This window comes from Terrapene carolina, unplaced genomic scaffold (genome assembly GCF_002925995.2).
Source record: "Terrapene carolina triunguis isolate 2854851 unplaced genomic scaffold, T_m_triunguis-2.0 Scaffold69, whole genome shotgun sequence".
Taxonomy (NCBI): domain Eukaryota; kingdom Metazoa; phylum Chordata; order Testudines; family Emydidae; genus Terrapene; species Terrapene triunguis.
The window spans coordinates 37,747,591-37,771,789 of NW_020664420.1; positions in this window are offsets into that span (position 1 = coordinate 37,747,591).

The following is a 24,199-nucleotide window of genomic DNA, read 5'->3' on the forward strand; positions in this document are numbered from 1 at the left end:
CTGGAATATAGTGTTTTAGCACCTTCATGTTCTTGTTACTTGAGACCTAGGTCTGTATAATTGTGGACCAATGGTCTCAAACCAGTTAATCCCTAAAATGGCTTTCAACAGCAGTTTATATGGGTCCACTGCAAAGAATATTTCCACGATACACCACAGAGGGTCTGCAGGCAATTCTGCACAGTAGCCCTTAAGTGGGACTTAATTGGTATTGCGGGCCGTGTGCTAGCTTTCTACAGAGGTGAATTTCATTCACAGAGACTGTTTGCTTTGCTATGTACTGTAAATTATTTTAAAATTACAAATGGACACCTCACCTAAACGGAACCAAAATGTAGCTCCAATAACATGCACATTTTATTAGCAGTTTTCTGAAGTATTATATTAGCCACTTTCACATTATTAGACTTGATAAATGAATGCGTTATTTAGTTTGCAGTAGCACCCAAAATGCACACAGTGCTTTTCAAACAAGGGAACAACAGTCCATGCTATTACCCAACTTTTTTTTTTTAATCTAGGTTTATATTATGTTCTTGGAGTGATTGCACATATCCATTCCACTTTAGGTGGGTGTGTGCCCAATGCACTGCTCTTGGAGATTTTTCCCTCAGTGGTACCCATCAGGGCAGTGCATGCGCTGTCTGCTGCCTTGCTCTGCTGTGCAGTAGTATAAAGGGCAGAGCTACCTCCAACCCCCGCCCTCAGTTCTTTCTTACCGCCCATGACAGTTGTTGGAGCCAGTTGTCTTGCCTTTGCATGTTTTTCTCCCATTTATCTATTTTTGGTTCATAGTTGGTGTCCATTTAACCTTAATTTTAGTGTTAGATAGTTTTTAGTATTAAGTTCCCTTTTCGTGTGTTTATACACTTCAGTTTTCTTTGTGGGATTCCATTACTGGTATTGGGGCTGTGACGCTGTCTGGAGTGACTCACAGTCATGAGTGCCTACCTTAGGGCAGACTGTCAAAAACAGGGCAGACACCCCGAACTGGTGGTGAGTTCTGTAATTAGATTTCACCAAGCCAGTGACAAATGTGATCTCCTGGATCACTGTAACAGTCTTATCATGGAGTCACAGACGGACCCCTTAGACTGTCCAGTCTATCTTGCCACCCAGACAAACAGGACTTAGTGATAAGTGGTCACCTACACCAAAAATCACACCACATTCAGGCTGCTTCCAGTCCCAAGAGACCAGTCATTTACTTCAGAACAACTGATGCCCTAGATCTTATATCACATACAACACCTGTAGCCAATCCTGTAATAAACTACCTAAAGACACAAGACACGAGAAGTCATTCTTCCGCTCTACTCTGCTCTGGTTAGGCCTCAGCTGGAGTATTGTGTCCAGTTCTGGGCACCGCATTTCAAGAAAGATGTGGAGAAATTGGAAAGGGTCCAGAGAAGAGCAACAAGAATGATTAAAGGTCTTGAGAACATGACCTATGAAGGAAGGCTGAAAGAATTGGGTTTGTTTAGTTTGGAAAAGAGAAGACTGAGAGGGGACATGATAGCAGTTTTCAGGTATCTAAAAGGGTGTCATAAGGAGGAGGGAGAAAACTTGTTCACCTTAGCCTCTGAGGATAGAACAAGAAGCAATGGGCTTAAACTGCAGCAAGGGAGGTCTAGGTTGGACATTAGGAAAAAGTTCCTAACTGTCAGGGTGGTTAAACACTGGAATAAATTGCCTAGGGAGGTTGTGGAATCTCCATCTCTGGAGATATTTAAGAGTAGGTTAGATAAATGTCTATCAGGGATGGTCTAGACAGTATTTGGTCCTGCCATGCGGGCAGGGGACTGGACTCGATGACCTCTCGAGGTCCCTTCCAGTCCTAGAATCTATGAATAAAGGCTTATTAACTAGGAAAAAAGAATGAGAGTTATTTAGAGGTTCAAGCAAGCAAACATATATACACACCAATGAGTTACCATCTAAATCCTAAGAGTGACAGAGTTGTAGTGATCTGTCTACTCAGTGTCTTTCAGGGCAGATTCAGGAGGGATCTCTGGCTTCAGTTTAGAGTCTCTGGCCCTTCAGAGTTCAAACAGCCAAAGAGATGCAGTGTCTTCTTGTCAGGGATTTTTATTCTCTTCTCCCAGAGTTCAAGATGATAGGATGAGTTCACATGCACGTCTCCTCTTCACAGGTGGGGGTGGGTGGGAAGCAATCAACAGTCTTTTGTCCTCTGATGTTCCACAATAGTTTGTCTGGTGTCTCTGGGCCTTCTTTTTTTGTTGGGTGGGAGATAACACCTCCTGTGGCAAACTAGTATTTCATACTTGGTAATGTTTCTCTCCTGGTGGGGGGCGTGTGTTTACAGATTATTCAGAGCAAACGCTTAAAATATTGCCTTATAACATGGGATATAGATATTATAAGTGAGATTAATACATGCAGCAACATACAAGCATTTCATAGAGTGTAAATACATTCTACCAAGAAAGACATGTCAGACCTCCAAGGAAACATCCAGGAGAGAGAGATCCCTGGTACCAAAGTCCAGCAGCCATGGAGAAAAAGGTAGTTGAATGCACTTGAAGTTGAGGCACTCACTGAGACAGTCTTCTACTCAGGGAGGTCTGTCGATTCTGGCATCAGCATAGGCATGGTCAAGACTAGCTCCTGAAGCAGCACCTTAAACCTCAATGGTGCCATCCAAATCGACCCACCAGCAGCTGTTGACTCCAGAAGCTTATGTAATGGCAAGAAACTTATGCATCTTGGTACCAGTCTCGTTGGCTGTGCAGGGGTCCTTTCACCCAGCACCAACAACCTTAGGTCCAACTTTGCCAGCTTCTGCATTACAGCATTCGGTACCGTCATCGCCTTCAGTTATTTGAGTGTCTGAACATACAGTGCTGTCTAGGGGGAAACAGACAATGATTTCTCTAATGCCATCATCTCTGTGGGGAAAAGGGTTTTCTGTGTAGGGTTTCAGTAGTGATACACGAAACATCAGGTGAATCTTCAAAAAGTGCGGTAGTTGGAGTTGAAAAGTGATTGGATTAACCTGTCACAGGATTTTAAAAGGGCCAAGGAACTGAAAGTTCAGCTTGTGACCACGTCTGTATGTGTGGAGAAGCTCTGTGGAGCACCATATCTCCTACTCCACTGTGCAGGTGGGATCTTGCTGTTGATGATGGTCTAAATACCGCTTCTAGTCTGCTCTTGCCTTTTCCATGTACTTCTTCTTGGGCCCAACAAATCTGCTGCACCATGTCTGAAGCAGCTGGATCAGAAGAGGACGCAGGTAATTGTGGGTGGAATTTGGGGTGGTACCTATAATTGGGGGCGGGGGAAGGGGCTTTGACCCCTAGAGGCATGGTCTGCACTGTTGTAGGCAAAGCCCATGGAAGGGAGAAGTGAGGACCAATCGTTCTGGTGATGATTAATGTAGCATTACAGACATTGCTGGAGAATCTGGCTAATCCATAGCTGGGCTGTCTCGTCTGCAGAGGGGAGGAGGCCTGTGTAAGGGATGAAGTGAACCAGTTTGATAAAGTGGTCCACTACCATAAAAATTGTCATAAATTTGTTGGACTCCAGTAATCCTACAATAAAATCTATGGCAATGGCGGCCCCTGGTCAAGATGGAGGAGACTGCAGGGCTTGTGGCATAGGGTCTTGGTAAGGGCACAAACACACAGGAGACAATGAATAATTGTATGGTTGGGGGTATCCGGGGCCACCAAAAGGAGTGGGATATTAGTCTTTGGGTCTTGACGCACCCCAAGTGTCCTGCTAGGGGGAAATTGTGGCATAGTTGCAGAACTGCCACCCTTCCACGCAGACGCAGTCCCTTACATGCATGATCCCTTCCTGGAAGTCATGTGGTTTCCTGTCGATAATAGCTTGTTCATTAGGCAGAATTTCTGAGCCAGAGGCAGAATGTATAAACCCGAGTATATCCTAGTGACGAGCTGCACTGAGTGCCACAGGATTGAAAATGAGGGTTGGTCCTGGCTGGGGCCTCATACTGTATCTTTGGGACAGGGCATCCACCTTGCCAGTTTTGGATCTGGGATGTATGTGATAATGAAATTGAATCATGAGAAGAATAGCGCCCACTGAAGATGCATGCCGTTGGTTTAAGGCTTTCACAATATAGAGAGATTCCCGGTTTTTACGGTCCGTGACCATGTGATGAGCTCCTTCCAGGTAGTGATGCCATTCTGCAAAGGCAGTTTTTATCGCCAGGAGTTCCTTGTAAAGTATTTCATAGTTCAGTTCTGTGGGGTGAGCTTCCTTGTGTAATAAGCATATGAGTGTAACCCTTGTTTGAGACCAAGTTGCAGAGAGAGGACAGTCCTGATCTCTGCACTAAAAGCTTCTACAATGAAGGTTTATGTGACATTGGCACCCATACTGGCTCACCCCATAGTAAAAGTGAATTTCAGCTGACTGAATGCATGCTGGACCTCAGGAAACCAATGCAATTGGGGATTTTTCCAGAGGAGAGTGATGGGGGTCTTAAGTTGTTTTGAAAAATTCAGGCTAAATCATCAATAGAAATTGGCAAATCCCAGGAAGCATTGCAGGTCACATACCAGGTGTGGAGTCAACCAATCGTGGATGGCTTGGATGTGTGGGTCCATCTTGATCCCTTCTGGGGATAAGCTGAAGCCCAAGAACTCTGTGGAGACCTGATTGAAGGCACAAATCTCAAGCTTAGTTTAAAGGCCTTGCTGCCACAGTGTTCCAGGAGTGTTCGGACATGAGCAATATGCTGTTGAGGGTAGTCAAAGATCAATATGTCGCCTAGGTAGACCACTACATACTGGTCCAACTTGGTGAATATATGGGCAGCCCCCAAGCAGTCCAGCAACTTGGGAATCAGGGTAGTATTCCTGTGGCCCAAGTGGTCCATGAAAACCCATCATGACCAGTGTGTGGGCGGTCAGAGCAGGAGTCAGGAAGAAGGCCAGGTCAGATACCAGGAGGTCATAGTCCAAAGCAAGCCAGAGGGCAAAACCAAGAGTCAGGTGGTAGGCAGGGTCAGATTACCAGGAGATAAGGAGCAGGTATTGCAGGGGAGGCAGTCTGAAGCAGGGAGTGGTTGTATGGAGTGGTAGCAGCGTTCTTGAGGAAGTCAAGAGTACAAGTTTTTTTCTACTTGGATGAGTGGCTGATCAGAGGACAGTCCAGCATGTCTCTTCTCCAGTCCACCTTCAGTGCGCTAGGACTGCTTATCAACACAGAGAAACCTATGGTATCTCCTGTACTAAAGATGGTTTATAGGAGCAGTCCTGGACTTTACAGAATCCAAGGCATTTCTTCCATGGTCAAGATTTCAGACAATACTGGCCGTTTCCTACCATGACAGTGTGAAATTGCCTCAGGCTTCTGGGACATAAGACCTTATGCATTTATGTAGTCCTGCATGCCAGGCTCCATCTCAGGAAACGACAAGGATAGTTAGCTTCAGTGTACTCACCAGTTTGGCATCCTCTAGATATGGTGGTGTAAGTGTACACTCAAATCTGGGCCTGTCTGTACTGGTGGGCAAATCTTTCAAATGTGTGTGTCAGGGAGTATGATGGGGGTAGACTTGGCCCTGAGGACCCCCTGCTGGAGACCTTGCAGCCCTGCCATACCCTGCCCCAGAAAAAGGGAGTGGAGAAGGTCCTCCTCACTATCTAGAGCGGCTGCATCCCACACAGCCAATCAGAAGGAATTGCAGGGAACAGCCAATCGGGGCACAGCAGGCCAATATAAAAAAAGCTGCAGGGCCAGAGTGAGTTCAGTTCCTTGCTGGAGCTGGAGGAGCGTGGATGGTGTGCCTGACTGACTGAGGGAGTTACAGGACCTCAGACAGAGCAGTGCTGGCAGAAACTGGGGGGAGCGAGAAGGAGCTCCTGGCTGGCTGCTGGGACTCAACCAGGACAAAGCCCTGAGGTAAGGGTGAAGAACGTGCTGGGGCCACGGGGAAGCGGCCAAGGGGGAATCATAGCCAGCAATGCAGCTTAGTTGAAGGGACACGGCAGATGGCTGCTATCTATAAGGTCTCTGGGCTGGGATCCAGTGTAGAGGCCAGGCTCAGGTCCCCCCACCCGCTACTGATGAAGTGGCCTGGACTTTGATGCATCCTTGGGAGGGGAAATAAATTGTTTCGCAGCTCAGCTGGAGAGCTGGGGTCAGAAAGGCCCCGAGTCTCTGGGGAGGGAGCCTCACACTAGCGCCGGGACTGCTTGAAGAGCAGGGACAATTTGTGGGAGCTCAGATGGGGCTGAGAGACAGTTTGAACCTGGGTACTGGGATAGGCCCTGCTGGGCAGATTGAGGATCGGCCTAGGGATAAGGCTGCAGATACAGAGGGCACTGAGATAGGACCCCCCGCTTGGACATGTATACTAGAAAGGGTTTGATTTCATCTCACATACAGACTGTGTGTGATTCAGGCAGAGGGCTGAGTCACTGAAGACTCCACCGCAAGGCAGAGAGTGCAGACATACACACTCACACGAGGGGGCACTTGCGAACCAGGAAGTTCCATTTGCTCCCCCCAACCATCTTTAACTCTAGTTTCAGACACTTCTGCCCCAAGTCGGGAGGCCCATAAGGTTTATGGTCTACACAGGATTTAACTGCCTACAAGTGTAAGGGAACTGAGGGCCATTCGCCTGGCCCGTCAAACTCTCCTTTCCCATATCAAGGGAAGAAATCTGCACATATTCAAAGACCACACAGCAGCCATGTTCTATGTGAACAGGCAAGGGGGAGCCTGGTCCACTCTGCTATGCCAAGGGACAGTCAGTCTCTGGAACACTTGTATTGCCAATTCAGTTGACCACAGAGCCTCTCATGTTCTGGGCATGAAGAACAACCTGACAGACTGCTTAAGCAGATCGATTACCAGTCACCATGAATGATTTCTCCATCAAGACATTGCCAAGTCCATTTTCCAGCTGTGGGGGACTCCCCGTGTAGACCTGTTTGCAATGAAAGTCAACAGGATATGTCATTAGTTTTGTTCTCAACAAGGTCACAGCCCAGGGTTTCCTGGCGCCCCAGATGGACAAGCCCTTATACACATTTCCTCCTGTCCCACTCCTACCCAGAGTGTTGCTGAAAATCAGGCAGGGCTGTGCTTGAGTCATACTTATAGCTGCAGCGTGGCTTTGGCAACACTGGTTTTCCAGTCTGCTGTCCATCTAGAGCAGAACTCCGCGGTCCCTACCACTGGACCTAGACCTGTCTCTCAGGAGCCATAGTAGACTCCTCCACCCCAGCCTGCAGGCCATCCACCTGACAACTTGGCTGCTCCATGGCTAATCCCTCAGAAGAGGTTTATTCAAAGGGAGTTCAGGATGTCCTTTTAGTAGCAGAAAATAGACATACTTACCTGGCAAAGTAGAAGAGATTCCCCATGTGGTCCCAGCAGAAAGGGGTTTTTCCAGTCAGGTCTTCAATACATTAGATTCTAGACTGTCTGTAATCCTTAAAATAGCAAGGTCTGGCCATTAGTTCCATCAAAGCAGCTCTTTCAGCTTTCCACCCTCCAACTGGTAAGTGTTCTCTTTTTTTCCCCATTCTATATATCAGTAAGATTTTTGAAGAGTCTGGAAAGGTTGTACCCTCAGGTAGATCCTGTTCCATCTTGACACAAGACTAATGAGGCCTCCCTTTGAGCATTTAACTACCTGTTCCTTGCTATATCGCTCAATTAAGGTGGCTTACTTGGTAGCAATCACCTCTGCCAGGAGGTTAGGTGCATTTTGCATTGTAATGCCTGGACCTCCATACGCAGTTTTCTACAAGGACATGGTTTGCCTACATTCCCATCCAAAGTTTCTTTCAAAAATGGTGTCTCACTTCCATGTTAATTAGGCAACATACCTACCTTCTTTCTTTCCAAAGTTTCATGCCTATTGAGGAGAGACTCCATGCTTTGGATGTCTGGAGAGCATTAGTGTTCTTCTTCGACTGAACCAAACAGCTTAGGTCAGCCCCCAATTGCTTGTGGCAGCTGCAGACAAGATGAAGGGGCTCCTGGTATCTTCTCAAAGGATCTCATATTGGATATCCTCATGTATATGCTTGTGTTGTAACTTGGCCAATGTAGTTCCACCAAGCAGAAGAAGCAACAGTTAGTAACCTGCTCCATAACTGTTCTTGAAGATGCATTGCACATGTCCATTCCACAACCCCCTCTATATTAGTCTTTCTGTCTGTAAGAAGGAACTGAGCGGGTCTGGGCGGTTCCACCCTTTATGCCACTGCGTAGAAGCATGAGGCAGCAGAAGCACATATGCCACCCTGACAAGTACCACTGAAGGGAAAATCTCCAACAACAGTGCACTGGGTGTGCACACACCTGAAGTGGAGTGGATATGTGCAACGCATCTAGAAGAACAACAGTTATGGAACAGGTTAGTAACTGATTCTTCTAAAGACCTTATCTTGCAATAAGATTTTTCTGGAAATATAGTTATCCTAATGTGATATGAAAGTCATAATTATCTCTTGAATTCATACAAGTGAAAAGAATTTACAGTAGGAAAATATTAATATCTCAATAAAGAAAATGTAGTACTAGGCAGTTCAATGCTGACTACTAATTCTTGATGCCAAGAGTAAAATTGAGAACATATTATGGTAAAAATGCAGAATGCTTTGAGAGAGAGAGAGAAAGAGGACAAATTGGGAGGACCCTTAAAAGTTTCAGCCAAATAGGCAGTTTGCAGTGAACAGAGCAAATAGGAAAGGTTCATTGTGCTGCTAAGGGAATACAGTATAAATCAAAGGAGAGGGTATTATTGCTATATAACTCAAACAGATTATACCTCACTCTAGAGGACTGTATACACTCATAACGGTGTCACTCAGAAGCACCACTATAATTAAGGATCTTTGGCATTTTCATTATTAACCCTATTTTTCTGGGCTTTGTAACTTGGATTTTTTTTCAGATCAATATCTGGTTGAAATTTGATATACATATTGTAAATCCAGATGACTTTTTTCAATTTGACTATCCCAATTGGTAATTTGGGGGAAGGTGTTTTGTGTAGGACAACTGTTTACAGTTTAAAATACTTTTGTGTATTAAAATGTAAACCTTTTCAGACATTTCATCCATACTGTAAACTAAGCTTTGTGTATTAAATATATATATTTAATCATACTAAAGACAGCCAGTTAGTGTGAAAGTCTGCTACTTACAAAATTTTTGGTTATTTTCTTCCATATTTCTCATAATTTGTGTGGCAAAATTACAGGTTATTAGATTTGCAGCAGATGAGCACTAGTCAGTGGAAGCTTCATTTTTTTGTACTAATTGTTTAAAATGTATTAAACTATATTAATTTAACAACAAGGATATGACTTATGACTCATCTAATGTCTCATTCTGAATTTCCTTTCTTTTGTGTATGTAACATTATGTGCTGTTCTAAGACACAGTCAAATGTACAATCCACTCTTAAAAGGGTACCAGTGAGGTACAGCCAAAGTGTTAGGTCTCAGAGACTGGGTAAGGCTGCTAAGAGAAAGGACTGAGCGAGTTTAGTTTTTACTTTATTATGCATGGTGCATTAATGGGGTAGTTTGTTTAAAAATATGAAGGAGACAAACTGAACCTGGCAAGCCATATTCATTTAACCATTTGGAAACTGGAAAACTTAATGAAAAAGTGCATTTCAAACTGTGTTACCACGATCAAGGGTGGGAAAAGAGTGAACAGTGAATTTAACTGCAGTTTTATTAACCTTGATTATTTCAGTTATGCCCAAGGGTAGGTAGTTTTAGAAACCTAATTTTGGGAGAGGTATGCTGCCCCTTTCCATTTCCTCTCTGATCATTCAAAGAGGCTCCAAGGTTCTTATCAAGTACACCGAAGGCATGCAAATTGGCACTGGTTATTGATATGTAGAAATGCATGAGCAGCCCAAACCTCATGCCAAGAGATCTGGTGTGCACCCCCTCTCTTTTCTAGTACTCATCCTCAAATTCGGGAGAGAAAAGAATCCTCCACCTTTAGCTAGAGCATGAATTTGAAGGAACGAACACTGTGGCCCCACCAGTGGGTTTTAAATTTAAACTAGTTTATATTATCCTCTTTCAAAGACTGTGGACCACAGATTCAACTAGTAAGTACTTAGCTGGTCTCCCCAGTTGCAAATTTTTGTGGTAAATGACTTGTATGGCTGCGTGTATGGGTTCTTCGAGTGCTGGTCCCTACATGTATTCCACACATGTATTCCACACATGTACACATTCCGCCTGAGACCAGAAAATCTTGCAAGTAGCGTTCATTGGTCTGCCCCTGCACCCTGGATATCCAGTTATTCAGCACTAAGGATATATGGGGAGGTGTGGACCGACCACTTTTCCTGTTCCTTCTTACCACCACACGACCTGAGTTGGAATCCTTTCTGTCTGGAGATATCCTCGCATTGTCTGCATCTCTGTAAATATAATTGTATATCGTGTTAGTGTTTTTATAGTTTTATATTATTATATATAGTTAGGATAGCTTGGTTTTCCCCACCCTGGGGACCCTCTCCATCCCCCCTTTCAGGAGTAGGGCTGTGCTCAGAATTCCAGGATTTAAACGGTCATGCCCCTGCTCCTTCTCAGTCAGTGACAACTACCAGTTCTGCCTTTTCTGCCTTGGGGAGGCACATATCTCCACCAAGTGCAGTATCTATCGCTCTTTGCCACCCTGGACCCAACAGAGATGAGAGCTCCGAATGAGGAAGCACCTCATGGAGAGAGCCATGAGACCCCAGTCAGAACCAGCCTGGGAGACACCACCTGAATATTGGCCAAGTCCTCGAGTGGTGCACCTTCAGGCATGAGATCTGGAGCAGAGTCCAGATCAGATAAACCTAAAAAAACCTGTTGTCACAGACTTCTCATGAGAGTAAGGAGCATTCTCACAGGGATAAAAACAGCTTCAAAGCCTGCTGCCAGGAGACAGGATCCCCTCAGCTCCTTCCAAGTCGGGTGAGTCTGTGCACAGGTCCCAAGGACTTAGCTCTGCCTAAGCCTCCCAAGCATGAAAGGAAAGCACGCAGGAGCAAAGCTCCAATGGTGCTGATACAGGTGCCGACCGTGACCTCTAACAAGCCAAAGGACCGCCAATACTAACGAAGAGCTCCAGACTGGGCTCACTCTCTCTCCAACAGTACCAGTCCAGCCCCATAAGGATTTGCCAGCCACTAAGTCTATCACAGCACCTGATCCAGCAGAACAAAAACCAGGACCCCTTGTACCTCCAGGCAGACTGAGATATGCACTACCCCGGAGGGCATCTTTGCCTTCCCAGACTCACAATCTCTTATTTTCTGAGAGATGTCTTGGCCCCAGAAGAAGATACCACCTCAAGGAGAAAGACTTACTCCCCTAGTCCATCCACAAGTTGGAGCTTCTGGCATCTGCCAATGGCACCGGATCCAGACTTCTTGTCGGCAGAATCTGATGTCCAGGATGAACCATCACCTCCCCAACCCAGGGAGCTTAGCCCAGTCAGGGCTTCAAGAGTTTTTTGGACCAGTCCTCCACCCAAGCAAGCTTACCCTACAGGGTTACGCTGGTACTCAATAGCTCATCACCCCCAACCAGCCTTTGACCTTCCATACTAGCCCTGATGAGGTCCATGGGATCATTATCTACGATACCCCAGATTGGGTCACTGTATCAGAGTCATATTGTACCTCTTCTCCTAGACAACAGCAACCGGCTCCACAGGAATACATGGAGGAAGAAAACAATAAGTTGGATCCAGCAATACCAACAGGTGTATCATCTTTCTTACCCAATGAGGCATTTGCCCCATCTTCACCATCTCCACCTGACGACCATAGGCAGTATCAAGAACTTTTACAAGGAGTGGTGGCAGAACTTCAGATTCCATTAGAAGTTCAACATATGCATCACAAGCTCTTGGATATCCTGCAGCCCACCAGACCCATTCAGGTTGCTTTCCCAGTGGATGAGACAATTATGGACCCAGCTAGAAGGGAATGGCATACGCTGGCAGCCTATACACACACACACCTAAATGGGCTGAGAAAAGTTACTCTGTGCCTGCAAAAAGGGCAGAATTCTTGTTCACCCTCCCTGCTCCCAACTCCCTAGTAGTACAAGCAGACATGGAATGATCCAGACAGCAACACCGTGAAAACACATGTGTGAACAAGGAAGCTAAACACCTGGGGAGGAAGGCATTTATATTAGCCAGCCTCCAGTTCAGAATCTCTACCTACCAGGGCCTGTTAGTGAAATATGATTTTATGAACTACTCAAAATTCCTGGAGTTAAAAGATAAACTCCCCTGAAAGACAGAGCCAAATTCTATGCCCTTGTTGAGGAAAGTATACTCGTGGCTAAAACCTCACTGCAAGCTGCAGTGTATGCAACCAATACCGCGTCAAGAGCTTATAGCAATCACAGTAGCAGTTAGAGTCATGGCTTGATTCTTTGAGGTTCCCCAGGGAGGTTCAGAGTACCATTAAGGACTTGCCCTTCTTAGCTCACTACAGATCCACCTAGCAGCAATCAGTGCATTCCATTATCTGGTAGATAGCTCTTCTGGTTGTTACCAGGTGAGTAAAAAATAGATTCCTAAAGGGTGTGATTAGGATCTTCCTACCAGTAGTGAAGTCAATGCCTGAGTGGGACCTCAGTCTCATACTTTCAACACTTACCAGGCCACCTTTTGAACCATTGGTCATGTCCCACCAGTCTATGAAGGTTGCCTTTCTCTTGGCCATTGTGTTAGCCAGGAGGGTGTGAGAGCTGGGGGCTCTCATGGCTGCCCCGCCATACGCTACATTTCATAAAGAGAAGGTATCTCTTTGCCTGCCAGCTGAAATTAATCTCAAAGGTAATTTCTGTGTTCCACATAAAATCAATTCACTTATGGGTATTCTTTCCGAAGCCTCATGCCTCCTGAAAGGAGAGGAGACTTCACTTTCTGTGTCAGGTGAGCATTGATGTTCTACCTGCAAAGAAGGAAACCATTTAGAAAATCATCTATACTATTTGTTGCCATCGCAGAGCGAGCACAGGGACCAGAGATACCTGCTCAGACATTCTCAAAGTGGATTTCTGGCTGTATCCTCCTTTTCTATCAGTTGGCACATCTCACTCCCCCAGATGGGGTGAGGGGTCATTCCACCTGAGCACAGGCAACCTCAGTTGCATCTCTTCGAGAAGTGCCTATTCTGGACACTTGTTTTATGCAGTGTTGTTGTAGCTGTCTTGGTCCCAGGGTATTAGAGAGACAAGGTGAGTGAGGTAATATTTTTTATTAGACCAACTTCTGTTGGGGTGAGAGACAAATCTTTCGAGCTTACACAGAGCTCTTCTTCAGGTCATACCTCACCAACCTTGTGTCTCTAATATTGTGGACATTTATAAAGTGGCAACCTGGAATTCCATCCACACCATCACAAAGCATTATGTTTTGGTCCAAGACTCTTCTGCTGATGCAGCATTTGGAATTGCAGTGTTACAGACATCTATGTCCCCTGTATCCTTGCATCCCCTTCCTGTTTGAGTACTGCTTGCTTGCACTTGAAGAAGAAATGTATAGTCCCTATCTGTAGTCCACTGCCCACTCTCCTTCCCCTGTGCTTCAGATCATGACTAGATTCACAGTAGAGAAGGAACTGGAGAGGCGGTCATTCTGCACCTCCCCTTACACCCTTGATGATAAACACCAGGAGAACCAAGACCCAGGTGCTGACCAACAGACACTACTTGCAAGATTTTTCGGTCTCAAGTGCATGCTGTGCGTGTGTACCCATGTGTGGAATACAGATAGGGACCATACATCTTGAAGAACCTCCACTTACAGGTAAGTAACCTCCATTTCTAGAGGAACAATTCAGCACTGAGGCCCAAGAAGTACATGCCATCTAATCAAAACAACCCACATACTCATTAGAAGTATCTGTGAGATGGATCGTCTCCCTGTTTAAAATAAAAAGTAAAAATCTTCATTCCCAATTAGTACACTTGGGGTCCTGATCAGCTGTGGCCAGGGCATGGATGCCCTACCATACCACATCTGGGAGGAGTTTTGACCAGATTGGTCTGGATGCTGGGAACATCCACCACTTCTCTGTCATGGCTGATTTAATGTTAACCAACACACATTTGTCACTGTTAACATCTCTTCCCCGTCTCTCTCCCCCAACTCTATGAAGACAAATGATGATTGCATTCAGCTGTCCAATGCTTGCACCACACTTAGAAAACATTAGGAAACATGAGAGATCAGTCATAGCAGGATGTACTGAGGAAGGGGTGTCACCCCTGTAGGTTAGATATATCCCTTGCGCATTGTTAAAAGAGCTGGGCTTCATCTGGGAGCACATACAAGATGACATGGAAACCCAGCCGTAGAGGGAGCTGAGTTCCATGTTAACTCTGTGACAAACCTATGAGATGTTGAGTCAGCAAGTCTTCTGGAAGATGGCCCAGAGGCTATTAAGGAAACTATAAATAGCTTTGGGGTTCAAAAGTAAAGTATTGTCATGGACCAGAAATTGTTTGAGATAGAAAAGAACTGCAAGAGGGAGTGCTGTCTCTTTAAGGGAGACTCTAGATCCAGTGTTGCCCTTCTTGGCTTCTTCCTAGAACAAGGGAATTCTGGATGTTGTAATTCTCAGAGAGCTTGGGAATTATGAACCTGATAAGTCATGTTAGGAAAGGGGGCAAGGGTTTAGTAACCTCCCTTTCTTTAATGTGCTAGAGACAAGCAGGGGGAGGAACTTGTTGTGGGTATCTCTAAGAGAACAGGATGAGGTAGAAAAACTAGAAGAACGCTTGAGAAGAAATAAGCAATGCGGGAGGCTGAACAAGAGAAGAAGCTGGTGAAACAGGCTGGGAGGAAGGCACACAGACAGAAGGGTAAAGAACCTTTACATCAGTGGTTCCCAAAATTTAACAACCTGTGAACCCGTTTCACTAAAATGTCAAGTCCCGCGAATCCCCTCCTAAAAATGAATATTTCCAGGGATTTTCTCCTTTACCTGAGTATAAATTATAAAAGCAGTGATCTTGGAAATATATAATTTGTTTTTATTACATGCTTATTACATGCTATTTATTATTAATTATTATTTATCATTACAGTATTTTTATTATATTATGAAAATGGCAACACTCTTCCAAGATCTCACTTTTGTAGCTTGTATCACTTTGAATAAGCCTGTTCTAAGACAAGGCTCCTGTGTTTCATCAAGGAGTATCAGATGTGAAACAGCATGAAGGTATTTAAGAAGCCAACTCAGAGTTCCTCCTACACAAGCATTCAGGTCTTGAGCAGTCCAGGCAAACAATGCACATTACAACAAAGCTTAAACTTGTTGTTCATAATAATTTAAAAAACAACTAACTGCCTATTTAATTTTAAAAACAGCAAAAAATATCCACCTCCCTTTCCTTTTCTTATAAGGAGTCTTGAAGTTTAAATCTCCTCAGTGTGATAGATATGTTTGCTTTGATCTGCTTAGCTCTTGGAAGTCCAGGGGCTCTGGGCTGCGGGCCCCATGCTGCCCAGGGTCCCTAGGGACAGCTCTGTCTGCCATTAGGGAATTTTTTCCTGAGAACCCCCTGGGGGTTCACGAACCCTAGTTTAACCAAGACCAAGGAGTGGATGTGAAGATTTCACAGACTCTTGAGAGAGAGCAGTGACCTAGAGAGGGATGTAAACTGAGCAAAGAATGTCTTGTAACTATGATTTCCTTTTTCAGTGTCATTACCCTGTAAGGGGTGGGGAATTAAACTACCCTACTAGCAAAAGCAAAACTGTGGTATGGCTACGTCTTCATGGTAAAAGGTTAGAGACTTTGCTACAGGAGGAATAAATGCATTATTTTCTACATGGCAACAAATGGATGTGCCCCAGTGATCCATATTAGGACTGTTGGTGTCTAATTATTGATTGGAAAAGGGCGTGAACAGCTAGGGCAAAATATGTAGCTGTCAAAATTCTTTAGTTAAGACTAGAGAACACTAACAGCTAGGTGAAAGGGCAGTACAATGGCAGATCATTCATAGTTGACAAATGTAAGATAATGCACATTGAAAGGTATAGTTTATTCTTTGATTTCTGTTTTTTTTTAAAATGAACTACTCATACACATTGCTTGATTCTCAACTATCTATAACCACTCAGAGGATGGGATGTGCTGGGGAAGAGCTGGCGTCATTGTGAACAGTTCAATGTAAATCTGCTCAAAGTGCAGCAGCAATCATAAAAGCAAACAATGTTAGGATGTGTAAAGAATGGGATAGAAAATAATAGTGAGAAAATTATGCTATTATATAAGTTGATGGTATGTCTCTTCTTGCAATACTGTTTCAATACTGATCAACTATCTTCAAGAGAGAGCTAGCAGAAATAGATCATGTTCAGAGACAGCAACAAAATAATCAGAGGTATAAAGAGAAATCCATGAGGAGAGATTGAAAAACCTGGAAGTTTTTAGAGAGGGGACCTGATACAGGTATGCAAAATAATGGATTGTAGAGAAGGTAATTAGGAATGCCCAACTTACCATTTCTTCTCACACAGGAACAAGGAGACATGCAATACAATTGAAAAGCAACAAATTTAAATGTGTTAAAATTATTACTTTTTTTACACAACACATAATTAACCTGTGGTATTTAATTGCCACAACTTAGCAGAGATCAAGAGCTTAGTATAATTCAAACAATTATTACCCATTGATATGGATAATGAGACCATCCACACTTGCATTGATGGGATACACACAGTTATATAAGGATTATAAACCCTAATAGTATAGAGTGTAAATCAACTACTGATTACTGGGGATAGGATGAAACTTTTCCTAGACGCAAGATATTCTGTAATTGTCCAGTATGGGCTCCTTTATCTTGTCTGCAATTACGAGTACTAGACACTTTTAAAAATTTCTCAAATTCAGGACCATCTGGTTTTGTAAACAGCAGCCTCTGTGGCTGCATTATTATTTATTTATTTATATTACAGTATAGTATTACAGTAGCACTTAGATGCTAATCAAGGATCAGAGCCCTGTGGTATTAAGCACTGTACAGACGTAAACTCATTCCTTGCCTCAGAGAACTTAGTTTAGGTATTAGACTGGATTCAACAGATAGGTGAAATGGCCAAATGGGTGTGGGGTTTCTGTTCTCCCCCCCACCCATTGTTTGCTTTCTAACTTGTGTTTTGTGTTTGTTTAACTGATAAATTGTCTGTTGCGGGGACTGTGCGTTTCTGTTTGTACAGCGCATAGCACATGGAGACTCACTCCTGATTGAGCCTTTATGCACTATCCTATTATTTATAATAAAAATAGACTGTTGGTTTGATCTGGTAGTCCAATTCCTGTATCTGTATGATACAGCCCCTTCAGTTTGAAAAAAACTGAGGTGGTGGCATTCTGAGTGATCCCGACTAACTTGAAAGTAGGAAACCCATTATGGCCTGTCCTACAGCTCCTACAGCCAACTGATTTGCCCAAAAGGTAATGATGAATCATCATCAAGTAGGAGAAAGCCAAGCTTCAGCTGGTAACTCTGAAGCCTTGCCAACAGTTCCCTGAGCTGCCTCCTGTGAGAGTGGTGTTGATGGTGTGGGATCCTGAGGGGAGAGGGAGAGAGCTCTGCCTGTTTCCTGCAGCAACTCTGATGGCTGCTCTAGTGCTAGGAGGCCAGGCAGAGGGGGTTTTCCCCTAGACAGGGCTGACATCCAGCGAGAGCTGGAGCTTCTGGCCTGGGATTGTCAGGTACAAGAAGCAGGACATCCCTGAGCGGGAGAAGGGGAGCACAGAAAGGCAGGAGCTGGGCCCTGCTAAGCAGCAGCAGCAGCCGCCACCAAAGTGAGGAGCAGGGGGGTGCTGCTGTGGAGCTGCTGCTCAGCTCTTTTTGCTGCCCCCAGTGCCTTGGGCAGGTGGGAAGTAGCAACAGCAGCTGCTGCTTTAATGGCTCCTGCCGGGGAGCCGCAGAGAAATCAGGAGGGAGGAGGAGGATTCCGCCCTCCCCACTGCAGCAGCCCAAGAGGTGACTCCACTGACAAAACCCAGGAGTTTTAATGTCCTGAGAACTGAAGACTTGCAGATTTCCCAGGACAGCTACCTCAAAAAAAGGGAGTCCTGGGAAAACCTGGACAGGTGGCAGCCCTATTCTGGACTCATTGCAAGGCTGGCTCCCGCCCTGACTGAACTCGCCTGAGGGGAAGAAATCGGGAGCACTGGCAATGCTGTGTGCTGGTAGGTTTGGGTCACGAGGCCCCTGATGATAGGCTGCACTCAGTGCAGGGTGAGGAGGAGTGCTGGTGGCCCTGGTGCACTGGCTGGTGTAATGGAGCAGCAGTAAGTCGTTCAGGCAGCAGCAATGTTTCTCTTCCTTTCTGCAGTAAGCAATCCTCCCCTCAGACGGCTACAGCTGCAGCTCATTGCCTCAAACCACTTGAATGTGCTGTGGCAGCAGCTAACTATCCAGTGGGGCCCTAATAGTACTGCTGTGGGGCCCAGATGACCAGGAAATCTGCTGCTGTGACTCCCAGCTCATGATATAGCAGCTTCGCCCTTTCCTGAGGTGTAGGTAATTGCCGCACCCACTGCTGCAGGGGGTATTTCTAAAGCCAGGAAGTGAATGGGCAGCAGTGGCTAGATGGAAGGCCTGTGAGTCAGCAGCAGTGTTCTGTCACTCCAGGGCAGAATTCGGAAGCCTGGCCTCTGCCCTGGCATTGCCAACTCTTATAAGCAACAGGCTAGTCACTGGGAAACTGGCCTTGGATCTTTCACTCTACAATCAGTTGAGACAAATAAATCAAGACCTGCTGTGACATGGATTACTCTTGAGCATTCGTACCATATTAATATTGCTGGTTACTGGGGATTCTGTCATTTAAATCATTGAAGACACTAACCTAAAATTCAATGGACTGCATCCCCAGCTCTCTATCAACTGGAGCCCTTGCTGCCCTGTTTTATTTTGAGAACTATCCCTTGAAAAACTTATAAAACTGTGGCTATTATCTTAGGACTCCAGTACAAGCTGTTAAATTTCAATTCTGCAGGGACTGCTGGTTGTGGCCTATAATCTTAAACATCTGAATTCCTCCCTAAATGTAGTTAAATAGCATCCTGGTACCTCTACATCCTAGAGTTACCATGGCCCTCAGTCTGAGAAGGTTTCCCTCCCTTTATAGACAGTGTTCTCTCTGCTGAACAAAACAAATTAATCCCACTGCACCTGAAGCTTCTTAGCCTCCTATTTCCAATCATCCCTAATTTTGCATATTTGTTCTATAATGTTTCCCTTGCTTGAATCTCAGTGCACTAATAGAGATATATAAATTTTTTTCCATGGTCTAGTTAACCTCTTCCATTTCTACCAATGTCATAAAAGTGTGTGTGCTTCCTTGCACGTTCACACCTGCACACAGATGCGTACAATCAATGTATAATATACCAACGCTCACTGCACAACACACTTGATCTCTGACTGGAAAACCAATGGCATAAGACATAAATCTAATACATAATATGTGAACAATTCACAAACAGAAAAAGATATGAAATTCATTTAACAAATTATTTGTTATGAATTATTTGCCCAGTTCTAGCACAGGAGCAATTTTTGAATTCGACTCTTTTCCATAATTACTTCTCCATCGGTGCATGCATTTACCATAACCCTAATCTACATTGCCTCACCTGTGCTGTATTCTGACCTCTTTTGTACCTGATATCCTACTGCTTATGAAAGAATACAACATATACAATCAACAATTTTGATTAACTTTTAATAAAAACATACCTAAGAATGTGTGTAAACTAGCAGTTTGGGGAGAAATTAGGTGAAGCCTAATTCCACTCCCAGTTATACTGATGCAAATTGGGAGTAACCTGCACTGAAATCAGTGGTGTTACACCAGAGTAAAATTAGGCAAGATCAGAATGTGGCCACAAGAGTTCACTTTCTTTCTCATTAGAAATGCCTTGATTGAAAACTTCAGTGATAGTGACCTAGTGGCTTCTCTGGATCAGATCAAAGTTTCACCTTTATGACACCTGGCCCTAAAGAATCCTTGGTTTGCTCAGCTCTCATGCTCCAGGCCCAGTCAAAGTATGTTTTTGGGCAAACTTAGCTGGCAGCTCAGCTTTGTGTAATGGAAAGTAATTCTGATTTCTGCACTCTGGTGTAATTGCCTAAAAAAATGTTATTTGATGATTAAGATTCTGGAGTGAATTGTGTTCTTTGGGTTCTTGCACTGTTCCTCCATCAGGGACTTGGTTTCAGCGGTGCGCAGCTGCTGGAGTTGATTTACAGTGCTGCGGCTGTGGCTAGTCATAAATAAATCCTCTTATATAGTTGTTATGAACACCTGTTAGATCATCTGTCAGCAAAGCGCTGTTCACATTTATCATGGTGCGGTAGTTATTTTACCTCAATCCATTTCCAACTGACTCGGCCTCCATCACTGGATTACTATTACCACGCCATAATCGCTCGTTTCCACTCCATGTTACAACTTGCAGATAAAAGATTTCACTACTTGGCCAAATTTCATAAATAAAGGAGCAGTTCAGTGCAGTAAAAGTTTATTTTTGTCATCATTTGTCACCCCATTATTCTATAAATCAAATGGAATAGCAGTATTGCCAGCTCAGGCGTTGCTGTCAGCCCTAGGCATGGAAATGGTCCGTTTCTTCTTTTTAGATGAGATGACATGTCTTTCAGACTTAACTGGCTTATGGCTTTGTTTCACCCATTTTATTTTATTGCCCCTTCAGAAAAATCCCTGGGGACAGAAGAGACTAAAGGAGTAAAATGGAATCAGAAAACACAGTAAAACATGCTGCTTTAGCTGTGTTATGTACTTTCCCTCCCCCACAATCATTCATTTACAAACTCAGCCACAAAAATAATGGAGCTGGATGTAAACAGTCCCTCAATGTTTTTCCTGGATTTGTACATATTTTATAGTTCAGATCAGAATCCTGGAACTGAAAGGGCTCCAGAGAGGGGGAAGGCTTTGAAATCCTGTTAATGTGCCTGGTTCTAAATTGACCCACTCTCTCTTTAAAGTGCTTTTTAAAAAAATCTCTATAAATAACTTGCATTTTGTTCTTTGAACCTTCAAATAATGCTGTTCTGTGCACCTCTGTAGCTGTGTAAAACACCTGCAGAATATTCCCCCCCACCCCATACTCCCAAAAATGCTGTTTGTGGTTTTTTTATAAGAACTCTTTTAACTTGAAATATGAAATTTACTATTGGGCTGTGCCTTTATTTTTGATCCCTGGTTCGTTTCAGACGCTTATAGTTGGGGCCGATTTATTAAGAAGTTGGAAGCTGGATCCCAAACTAAATTTTAAAGAAGGTAATATCCCATGGCTTAAAGAGAGCGAGAGAGAGATGATGATGGAGATGGTGATGATGATAAAGGGATGGAGTAATAGAAAAGGGTTTATAGTTGATATTATACTTCTGAGTTGGTTCTAATTCAAGTTATATTCTTCATAGTCATTATGTAGCTCATAAATTCAATAAAGTGTTTTACTATTACTATAAAAATGACAGGAGGGGGGTTTTATGTTGTAAGTTTCGTTAGTTGCTCTTCCTGTTTTATGTTGAAGTTCTCAGGCCATTATGTCATTAAACTCTTTGGAGTCTGAAGGGCTCAGGCCCCTCCATTACTTATCTCCAGCATGGGGCATTCTGTGGGGCAAATGTTTACATCATTGCTCTATTTCAATGTCACTTTCCTTATGAATGATTGTTCCCAATTCTGTTTTAGTTTTGGTTTTAAGATATAAGCAGGGGTCTTTGTGCTGCCCTTGCAGTGGTGGTGACGTTTTCAATCAGCTTTGGCCCCGCTGCTGATTCCCCAGACATCAGATCTCATCTCTGGAGGAGTTAGAGTCCCAGACGATTGGGCTAACCCCACGTCTGAACTGGGTCCAGGTTGGCTGCAGGAAACTGATTGTACTATAGAAACTGATTGCCTCTGGAAAGTTTGGGGAGGGGCTGAGGGGAATGCTACCCTTTCCAAACAAGTGATCTCACCACATTCTCCCCCTGCAGCTTTGTTTTGGAAAAAGTCTAGGACATCTTGCGAGAGTCTTGTTCTCTATAGCCATGTGTTTGTTAGCATTTGTCCAGCCTTATTGGGAAAGTTGCTAAAAGGGAATCTGGCTTTTTTTTTTTTTAAAGACACCATGTGATTTCTGATTTTCTCAGTTGTATTTTCTATTAAGTTAGGGGGAAGGAGCAAGGAATGTCTGACCCTGGAGCCTTTGCTTTCCCCAGATGTTTGCTTTGCGCATGAATAATCCACATGGAAACAGCAACTACTAATTCCCTGGCCAAAGTGCATCAGGGCCCTAATCTAAAGCCTCCCATCCATCCAGCTGTCTGGCATTTGCTATTATAGGGCACCAACAGAGAAATGAGGCTGTGGCTTTATCACTGCACCCTGGGTGACAACTTGATTTTCTGCTTTCACCGCAGGCAGCAGCAGCCCAACATGATGGGGCTGTTAATTTGTGCATTTCATGGTGTCTGTCAGGGGGCTGGGAGAAGAGGGTTTCAGGGGAAGGGAATGGAGCATGTCCCAGCCTCGGAAGCACCTGTCTGCATTGACGGCACAGAGCACTTCTTATTAGCGTGCAGGTCTCTAAATGCAGCCCCAGGATGACAGCCTGGCATTCCCAGCACCCACACAGTGTGACAGGCGCAGGCAGCCGGTCCCATTGTTTGCCCTTGATGAGCATGTCATTAATGGAAATGGAAGAAAGTGAGGGCCACATCAGTATTCAAATAGCCTCCATTCTCTCTGCCATTCATCTGCCTGGCTCAGGCGGCTGCAGATTTCCTTCTGCAGTTCCACTTACACATTTTTACAGATTTATTCCCATTGCATACAAATCCCCTCCATGCTGCTCTGGCCCCATGCACCTCCCCCTACCTCTTTCTTTCTTCGGTGCTGCTTGATCTGCCAAAAATAAAGTGGAATTTCTCCCCTTCATCCCCGCTTTGTGAATTACAAAAGTCTAATTACCAAATACTTGTTCTCTGCAGCCCAGAAAATGGAAGTTGCCATTATTTAAACTTGCCATGTGAAAAGCAGACCTCTTACCTTGTTTGTTTGTGATACTGTGGGTTACTGTTTCGTCTGTTCCAAAGTATCTATTGAAAGCCCCAGTGTGATTTGGATGACCTGTGTTCCTCTACAATAAATAGAAATGGATTCATTTTAAACAAAATAAAATATCACTTTGCAATTCTGAGTAAGGGGTCTGGGGAAAGCATCCTAAGAAATATTCCCCGAAGGTCCCATGCTGCCCCTCCCACTTGGGAGGAGCTCCCTGTAACCAGCCAGAAAGCTACCGCAGTATCCTCTTCCAGATCTCTCCTTAAACCTCCCCTTTGCTGTGAAGCCTACAAAAATCTTGACAATGGCTGATACCACTGCTGATCATACTGACCAATATTGTCCCATTGTTTCCTTGTCCTTGCACATCTATCTCCACCGGTTGTCTCTTGTTTAGTACTTACTGTCAGCTCTTTGGGGGTAGGGGCCATCTTTTTGTTCTGTGTTTAAACAGCACCTAGCGCAGTGGGGTCCTTGTCCATCACTGGGGCTCCTTGTGGCTATGGTAATACAAATAATAAAAAAATTAGTCGATATTGTGAATGTGCCTCACAAGGCGTGTACAGCACATTGGTATGTGGGTGGATCCCTAATGTATGTTTCTGTGCTTTTGTCTGTTTCCTTAATAGTACAATTAGTACTCAGGGGGCGGATACTGACATTATCACCAGCACCTAGCCCTTACCAACAAACATGTTACATAGTCTAAAATCTGAGGCTTATTTCACTGGTAGGAGCTGGAAGTATTTAAGTACACCTCTACCCTGAAATAACGCGACCCGATATAACACTAATTCAGATATAATGCGGTAAAGCAGGGGGGGGGGGGGGGGGAGGGGGCTGTGCACTCCGGTGAATCAAAGCAAGTTCGATATAACACGGTTTCACCTATAATGCGTGTTATAGGTAACGATTTTTTGGCTCCTGAGGACAGCGTTATATCGGGGTAGAGGTGTATTAATATTAAAAATATCACTCATTCACTTCTTCTCCCTCTAAAGAAATAGTGTCTCCAAAACTCTGTTTGCTCCTGTAATCCTCCTCATCCCAGGTACTGATTGGGATTGATACTCCTCAGGGA